The sequence below is a fragment of the Dasypus novemcinctus genome (assembly GCF_030445035.2).
Source record: "Dasypus novemcinctus isolate mDasNov1 chromosome Y unlocalized genomic scaffold, mDasNov1.1.hap2 SUPER_Y_unloc_1, whole genome shotgun sequence".
Taxonomy (NCBI): domain Eukaryota; kingdom Metazoa; phylum Chordata; class Mammalia; order Cingulata; family Dasypodidae; genus Dasypus; species Dasypus novemcinctus.
The window spans coordinates 4,460,524-4,469,985 of NW_027261977.1; positions in this window are offsets into that span (position 1 = coordinate 4,460,524).

The window sequence follows — 9,462 nt, forward strand, 5'->3', positions numbered from 1 at the left end:
GTCTGAATGGGGGGGGTGGTATTTAGCAGGACTTTTTTGCCGGGGGAGATTTAGACCTGTCCTGTGCTAGGAGTTCCTCGCCTTTAGCAACTACTTGTGCAGCCAATACGTTGGTGTGGTGGATCGCAAAGAGGTCATTGATAACATTCCAGTGGAAGAAAGCAGTTATGGGAACTCTCTCAGGGCCAAAGGTTTTATAAAAGTCTTATAGAGCGTCCCCAACTCTACTCCACCACCTTTCATTTATGGTCTCTTCCTGAGGAAGCCACTGAGAGACTTCTCTCAAAAATCTAAAGAATTCTATTAGCTCATTAAATTTAACCTTTATTCCTCTCACCTTTAATGCCTCTCTGAGGCTCTTAATAAAAAGTTCATGCTCACACATTGCTTGCCCCATATTCACCGATCACTTACCGAGGCTTCGCAACCAGGAGGCAGGTTCACTCGTGGTGTCCTCTTATTACTCTCTGATTCTCCTTTTTGATTTCTGGACATTACACTTGGTCTGGCCGGACTGTCTGTTGGCATTCCTCACTGGATCCCTCATTTTCAGGTCCCTGTGTTTGGGCACCAATTGACCCAGCCCACAGGTCAAATGAACTGGCACCTGAAAGGGGGAGTGGGAATTGGGGGACAAGAGGTGAGAGAAATGGAGACAAGACGGGATTCTGATCAAGCCTCCATTTATTGAGGGTAGAGCATCAGAATATATACTAAGGGGAGGGTATTAGCAGGGGATGATAGGCTGATGAAACAGCTCTTCCATATAAGGCAATAAAATGCTGTTACACCACTTGCTATAGGTTGTGAGTCTTCAATGCTGGTCATGGCTTCAACATCTTGTGCAGGCGTGACACTTTTTGCCCGGGAAACTGGGGAAAGGGGAAGAAGAAGGCAGAAGTACAGGGGTGGAGTAGGCATACTTATGAAAACCGCCATGTTGCTGGAGACCACAAATGCTTGTAGCTCCGGGCAGCTCCCCACAATCTGCAGAGGATGGCAGTGCTTAGGCCCAAAATCCTAAGGGTCAGCATTGTGATTCTCCTGTAGGGGTCTGCCAAATACTCCAGATAGAACCTCTGTTCGCCACTGAAACTTCCAGCACCATTGGATCTGTTGGATCATATGGCCTAAGTGATAGTGCAACTTAACAGCAGCCTGGACCTGTCACAGAACCTCCTTTTGTTCCAGACCCCAATCAAAACTAGCAGCTTTTCTGGTGACCTGGTAAATGGGTCACAGTAGCACACCCAAATGAGGAATGTGTTGTTTCCAAAATTCTAAGACAAATGAGGTGGCAGACTTGGCCCAGTGATTAGGGCATCCATCTACCACATGGGAGGTCCAAGGTTCAAATCCTGGGCCTCTTTTACAGGTATGGACCTGACCCATGTGCAGTGCTGGTGCACACAAGGAGTGCCCTGCCACACAGAAGTGTCCCCTGCATAGGAGATCCCCATGCTCAAGGAGTGCACCCCATAAGGAGAGCTGCTCAGCATGAAAGAAAATGCAGCCTGCCCAGGAATGGTGCCACACACAGAGAGCTGACACAACAAGATGATGCAACAAAAAGAAACACAGATTACCATGCCACTGACAACAACAGAAGTGGACAAAGAAGAAGATGCAGCAAATAGACACAGAGAACAGACAACCAGGGTGGGAGGGGAGGGGAAATAAATAAATAATTTAAAAAATAGAGAAATGAAGCATTGTAGCTCTTTATTGGTCATAGGAGGGGCCAGTGCAATAGCTTATCCTCCACTTTAGCAGGGATTTCCCAACATGCCACACACCACTGGACACATAGAAATTTCATTGAGGTGGAAGTGTAGTGGAAGCAGAGAGGATTTAGTGATCACGTGTTGAAGGCTAGGATGCAGGAATTCTCTGAGAAGGAAGATTTATTATGACTGGCCAGGTCCGGAAGACTCCTACCCAAAAGCCAAGCCCAGAGTAGGGGCTTTAGGTTGTTTTTATACAAGAGACACATAGGGTGGGGCCAGGAGAGGTTTAGGGGTCAAAAAGACTTTCTTTGTTAGTTTTTTAGAGTTTAGGAAGCTTAATTAACATATCACCTACATTCCAGGTAAGCTTCAATTAACACATCACCCACATTCCAATTATGCCTGGACTAACATATTGTCCACATTCCATCTGGATGTAACTTTGAATACACATTCAGTCTACATCTTTTCTGAGTATTCAAAGCCTATAGAGCCTAGAACAGTTAATTGGCTTTCTAGAAACTAGGTACACTTGGATACAGAATTAGATAAGTTTGAATTCATGCACAGGCTGTATTATATCCCCCCTTTGAAGCATTGCTTAAGTTTGTTAAGCTTTGGTATTACTATTTTTGGAGTTATGAGGTGGGTCGCTCTCTGTGTTCTTACTGCATTATTTATTAAAGTGTGTATTCTAGTTATTATTAAGGGGAGGAAGCAGGGAAGAATGATGAGACCATGGAAGTAGTTTCTCTTTTCAGTTAAGCTAAAAGAGATGAAAAGAGGCAAGGTTTTTAAAGGGAAGTCTGGTTTGCCCTTTTCCTAGCAATAGGTATTTGTGCTATAATTAGAGGATAATTTTGACATAAACACTGCTTAGCTTTGTCTTTTGAAGGGGTATCTTAGGCTGTCCAATAATTGGCAATCATGTGTTCTGTCAGGTGCTTCTGCTGAACTGGCACTCTCCTGGGTGGCTGGCTTTATTGAGGTTTAGTGTACCAAGCTGGACATTCCTTTAACTTTTTTTTTAAGATTTATTTTTTATTTCTCTCCCCTTCCCCCCCCCCCTCACAGTTGTCTGCTCTGTGTCCATTCTCTGTGTGTTCTTCTGTAACCACTTCTATCTTTATCAGTGGCACTGGGAATCTATGTTTCTTTTTGTTGCATCATCTTGTGTCAGCTCTACATGTGTGCTGCACCATTCTTGGGCAGGCTGTACTTTCTTTTGTGCTGGATGGCTCTCCTTACAGGGCACACTCCTTGTATGTAGGGCTTCCCTATGTGGGGACACCCCTGTGTGGTATGGGCACTCCTTTGCATGCATCAGCACTGCACATGGGCCAGCTCCACATGGGTCAAGGGGGCCCAGGATTTGAACCTGTGGACTTCCCATGTGGTAGGCTGATGCCCTATCCATTGAGCCAAGTCCACTTTCCTCCTTTAACTTTAATATGTGTAGGAGTGATCAGAACTATAGAGTAAATTTTTTATATTTTGGTTCTAATTGAGCAACTCCTGTTAATTTTTTTTTACTGTTTTTACCAAACTTTGTCTTTTGAAAACCCATTTGGCTAATCTGGTTAGGGCATCCCTCCCCAGTTGAGTGCCTCGGTGAAATTCATGAAGAACTTTTCACTACACTGCTCCTGGCAGGTAGACTTGAGTATTTTTAACAAGCCACCCATCAATTTCCAGGGTGAACCCCAGTCTAGCTGCCATGGTTTGTTCACCCTGGGTATACTGTGGAACTTCAAGTACTGGTACAGGTGCTGAATAAGGAGTAGGAGGGAAACCTGGCTTTGTGCTGTTACTTTAGCAGCTGCATTGGCCTGAGCATTTCTTTTTGCTATAGCAGTGTTTAGGTTTCCTGATGCCCCAGATAATGCATAACTCCTATTTCCTGAGGTAACAGTGTGGCTTCTAAGTAAATCTAGGATTTTCACCTGTGTTTAAAAGGTGACCCACTGTTAGTAAGCAAGCCTTGTTCTCATTACACAGAGTTGAGCATGAAGGACAGGGAAAGCATACTTAGAGTCTGTGTAGATATTAGCCCACTTCCCACCTGCTGGCTTTAAACTTCAGGTAAGGGCAACTAGTTCTTCTTTCAGGGCTGAAATTTCAAGGGGAAGAGCTTTGGCCTCTGTGGTTTCAAATTGAGAAACCACTGCATAGCCTGCTTTTAAAATCCTCTCTTAATAAAACTGCTTTAATCTGTGAACCATTTAATGTTTGGGTTCACATGAGGTTCATCCTTTAGATCTGGCCTGCTTGAGTAGTTTTGGTAAAGAGTCACAAGGTAGGAGTGGAGAAGGCATTCTTTAGGATCTGACTTTGAACCCTCTACCAGTAGTAAGGTGGCTGGGTTGAGAGTTTGACATACTCTTATCTGCACCTCAGGGGTTTTTAGTAATTGAGCCTGGTATTAATTAACCAGCTACTTGTAAGCTACTGGTGGCCTTGGGCTCAAGCACATCCTTTACCTGGTGTGGGGTAGAGATTGTGAGATGTTGTTCCCAAGTTAATTGGTATTTGTTTGTTTTTCTATTTTTTAAAAGATTTATTTATTTATTTATTTATTCCTCTCCCCTTCCCCCCCACCCCAACTGTCTGTTCTGTGTGTGTATTTGTTGCATGTTTTTCTTTGCCCATTTCTTGTCAGTGGCATGGGAATCTGTATTTCTTTTTGTTGCATCATCATGTTGCATCAGCTCTCCATGTGTGCAGCACCATTCTTGGGTAGGCTGCACTTTCTTTCACACTGGGTAGCTCTCCTATGGGGTGCACCCCTTGTGCTTGGGGCTCCCCTGCACAGGGGAAACCACTGCATGGCAGGGCACTTCTTGCATGCATCAGCACTAATGCATGAGCCAAATCCACATGGGTCAAGGAGGCCCAGTGTTTGAACAGTGGACTTCCCATGTGGTAGATGGATGCCCTAACCACTGGGCCAAGTCCACTTCCCTGTTGTTGTTGGTTTTTTTTAATTAAAAGAGCTGTGGCCTCACTGCTCCCAGGCAAGGTGGTCATTTTAAAAAATTTCACAGACATGTTTATTATTACTTAGAAAATGAAGTTGACCAGGACTTTTAACATGTTCAATGTCTTTCTGCATATGCTTTACTAGAAGTATTACTGTAATCATCAGACATATATTTAGAATAAGATATAGGTACAATATTTAATACTAATTAATGTACTACTCAATGCATAAGTTTCTCCTTGAGCCGCAATTAATAGCTTTAAGTTTCAAGTTTGTAATACCATACAGGTTATCTTTCCATGGGAGCAAGCTATAGTGTGAATTGTGTTTAGGTTCTACTCACAGTACTCTGGTATTCATTGCTCCACTTTATATGTTCTTCACAGAAGCTGCAGCACCATTTTCCCTAGAGAAGCTGGGAAAGTAGATTCCAGTATTTCACCAGTCTGGTGCATAGCACTCTTTGGCACTATAAAACAGTGCCAGTCTGGAGGCAATATCCATTGTACATTGGCTATACTGAGCCATTGTTGGTTGCTGGAGGAATTTGAAACTGCAGTGTAGCTCCAATCTACTTCAGGAGCATGATCAGAGATGTAGTACTTTTATTGTTTTAGGGATCAGTGGCCAACCTAGCCAATAACTCATATGCAGAAGTACTCTGCTGTGTATTGGATGTCTTGTTTGAATGCACAAGAGAGTTTGACAATGCTGAAGTACATCTCTTGATTTTCATATATCTTTTAAACATTTTTAATGCAATGTGTTATATATTAAATGAACTTTTAGTACTTTTACTTATGCACTTTTACCATGAAGACATTAATTACACAGGTATTTTACTTTAGCAGTAGAGGAAAAACTACTTTTTAAAATTTTTTAATGAAAACTGAAAATTCCCAATGGAATCAAGGTAACTTTTCATTACCACCACTTGAATACATACATTGAGGTGACTTCCAGACAGGTTTTATTGCTATGAAGTTACTTTTTACCATTAATTTTAATTTAGGTTTTTAATTAATAATGGCTTTTAGAACTAGCCATTCAAATGCTTCAATTTGGAAGATGCTCTTACAAACTTTTTATAATTAAACACGGCTACATAGACTGATTAATTTCCCTTAGATTACAATGGATTTTACTTTATGCATTTAAAAGAGGGCAATCTACATTTTCTTCTTTAGCTTAACTTCATTAAACATGAATTTACAGCCTTTATCATTTTAATGATTTAATACATATAATGTTAATTTATTAACTTGGTATTTTATAAACCAGAAAGATAACATCGAAGCTAAATAAGTTGAACTGTTATTGTTTATACAAAGAATTTTTTTTTCTTATCTTTACAGGGGGCTAAAACCTCTTATCTTTGATAAAATTCTAAAACTGTGAATAATTTTAAAAGCATATTGGCTTCTAGGCTCTGGAATATATTATAATTATTTAATTTGCTTTAATTATAATTTAGTAAGGATTTTTTCATAGCTTTCAATGACTTTTTCTTTACTTACTGAAATTTGTTAATAGGATTAGTAATTACCCTCATTTAAGACTGTTAAAAGGTTTAAAATGGGAACTACAGGGAAAACTGACTTTATTCCCTAGCCTAGAAGACAGAGTTTTAATCTGCCAAATGTGGCCCCTCCCTCAGTGCTTTTGCAAAGAGCTGGGCAGGTCAAAGGGCTCAGAAAAAATTTTTGTTTTCTTTTCCCAATAGTTTCTATATTCAGATTTCTATATGATCTTTTCATAATGTTTCACCTAATTTGGGTTTCAGGAATATTTATTACATATATAACTGCATATTTAATTTTTAACAATTTAAATAGAGATTTTTAAGAATTATTTGTTAATTTGATATTATTATCCTGATATATGAAGATATAAGCTGAGCAATAGGCAGACATGAATAGTTTGACACAGAAACACAACTTAGTTACTTAAACTTTCCTTTTTATTTTTTCCTTTTTTACAAAACAAATTCAATGTAAAACAACACTTAAAAGATCTCCCAGAAGCCTTTCCTTTGTGGGCATCTCCAGATTATGGTTTGTGGTTTCCCCCTTTCATGGCTTTCTTAATTAATGGCTTATAACCAAAATGTTTCCAATGCTATGATATAAATTCTCTTTGCTCTGGAACCATAAGGAAATGCAAGGCATGGGGCCAGACTTGTAGTAACCATAATCAAAGGCAAATTCAGTTTATAATTACCATCACAATAGTGGAAGTCTAGGGGTTAGGTGAAGTTAGTTATAAAATAGCCATAATTAAAGGTAAGTGTAAGTTATAATTACCATTACTATAGTAAGCACTAGATAGACAGGTAGTAGCCATAAACAAAGGTAAATTAGTTTAAGACTACCATTACAATAGCTGAAACTCATCAGTGCCTCTCCCACTGTAAATGCACCTTCACTATTTTAGTGAAGGCAAACCAGATGCCAACCCTCAATGAGCTAAAACCAAACTTCAGGCTTTTTTTTCTTTTCAGACCTGGAGAAGATGGTTTCCCCCTGAACTTTTGGGAGTACTAGGGTCCTCTTGAGAGTTGGTCAGGACCCCCTTCTAACTTTCACAATTAGGCTTTTTTTAACTATGCCCCTGGGGGTCTGACCTGTCTGGCATTCAGAGCTTCTTTTTCATTCTCAGGATTTCCTTTAGACCATTTGGTGACTCCAGTTTTTTCATGGGAGGGCTCTAGCATAGCCCACAACCTCACTCTGGACTAAAAACAGTCCAGGGGTGCTCTGGGCTGGGGTTTGCCTGGGCCCTCCCTGTTTCCTCAGAGGCATGTGAGAGGGGCAACCAACTGTTGCAGTCTCTGACCTTCAGAACAATTCTTGATGAGCCCCCAGGAAATTTAATGGAAGCAGAGAGGATTCAGTGATCATGTATTGAAGACTAGGATGCAGGAATTTTCTGAGAAGGAAGATTTATGATGGCTGGCTGGGCCTCGCAGACTTCTGTCTAAAAAGCTGAGCCCAGAGTCAGGGCTTTAGGTTGTTTTTATACAAGAGACACATGGGGTAGGGACAGGAAAGGTTCACGGGTCAAAAAGACTTTGTTAAATTTTAGCATTTAGGGGTTTGTTTGAATACCACTTAGCTTAAATTAGTATATTGCCCACATTCCAGGTAAGCTTGAATTAACATATCACCCACATTCAAGATAAGCTTGAATTAACATATTGCCCACATTCCATCTGGATGCAACTTTGAATACACATTTGTTCTGCATCTTTTCTGCAGTTAAGTGATCAAAGCCTATAGGGCCTTTATCACTTAACTGGCTTCTAGAAACTAGGTACACTTGGAAACAGAATTAGATAAGTTTGAATTCATGCTCAGCCTATCTTAGAATGACCCTCTATTTTAGTCGAATTTATCTCCCATTCTCTCTCTTGCAAATGTCTTAACAATTAGTGTTTTTGCTACTTCTTGCTCACTAGGTCCTATCAACATATCATTAGTACAATGGGCCAGTGTGATGCCTAGTGGGAGGAAGAGATGACCAAGATCCCTGTGGACAATATTATGACATAGGACTTGAGAGGTGATATACCCCTGAGGAAGGCAGTGAAGGAATACTGCTGGCCTTGCCAACTGAAAGCAAACTGTGATGGTCCTTACTATTGGGGGAAAAAAAGCATTTGCCAAATGAACAGCTACATACTAGATATCAGGGGATGTGTTGATTTGCTCAAGCAATGATACCACATCTGAGACAGCAGCTACAATTGGAGTCACCACCTGGTTAAGTTTAAAATAATCTACTGTCATCCTCCAAGACTCTATTTTCTGCACAAACCAAATAGAAGAACTGATGGAGATGTGGTGGGAATCACTGCTCCTGCATCCTTCAAATCCTTGATAGCACTAATTTCTGCAATCTCTTTGGGAATCTGGTATTGCTTTGGATTTACTATTTTGCTAGGTAGGGGAAATTCTAGTGGCTTCCACTTGGCTTTTCCAACCCTAACAGCCCTCACTCCACAAGGCAGGGATACAATGTGGGAATTCTGCATGTTACTGAGTATGTCTATTCTAATTATGCATTCTTAAACTGGGGAAATAACTGCAGAATGTGTCCATGGACTCACTGGACCAACTGTGAGATGGACCTGAGCTAAAACTCCATTAATCACCTGACTTCCATAAGCCCCTACTCTGACTTGTGGACCACAGTGATGTTTTGGTCTCTTGGAATTAATGTCACTTCTGAGATAGTGTCTAATAATCTCTGAAATGTCTGATCATTTCCTTTTCTCCAATGTACAGTTACTCAGGTAAAAGGCCCTAGGTCTCCTTGGGGAAAGGTGGGAGAAAGAATAACAGTATACATTTTTGGCAGTTTTACATTATCCTTTCTCAAGGGGACCTGGCCTTCTCCACATTCAAAGGGTTCCAGGGATGTAAACTGCCTCAAGTCTGGGAATTGATTAAGGGGCTGTGATTCTCTGCATCTCTAATTTGAATTAGGGTTTTGTTCACTTAACCTAGAACACTTCTGTTTATACAGATCCAGAAGAAATTTAGTAAACTGCTGGGTCTATTTCACTTCTAGGTACTCCAAGAATGTATTAGCCAATGCCATCATACTATGAGACTTGGACTATTTTGAGGACTGCTTTAAATCTGCCTTTCATTGCAGTATCCACACCCACCCTGCCTTTAGGAAATTAACTGATAATGCTTGACTTTTACCAGACAGAGATCCAATCATCCCCATGATGTTTAAGGATTCTAA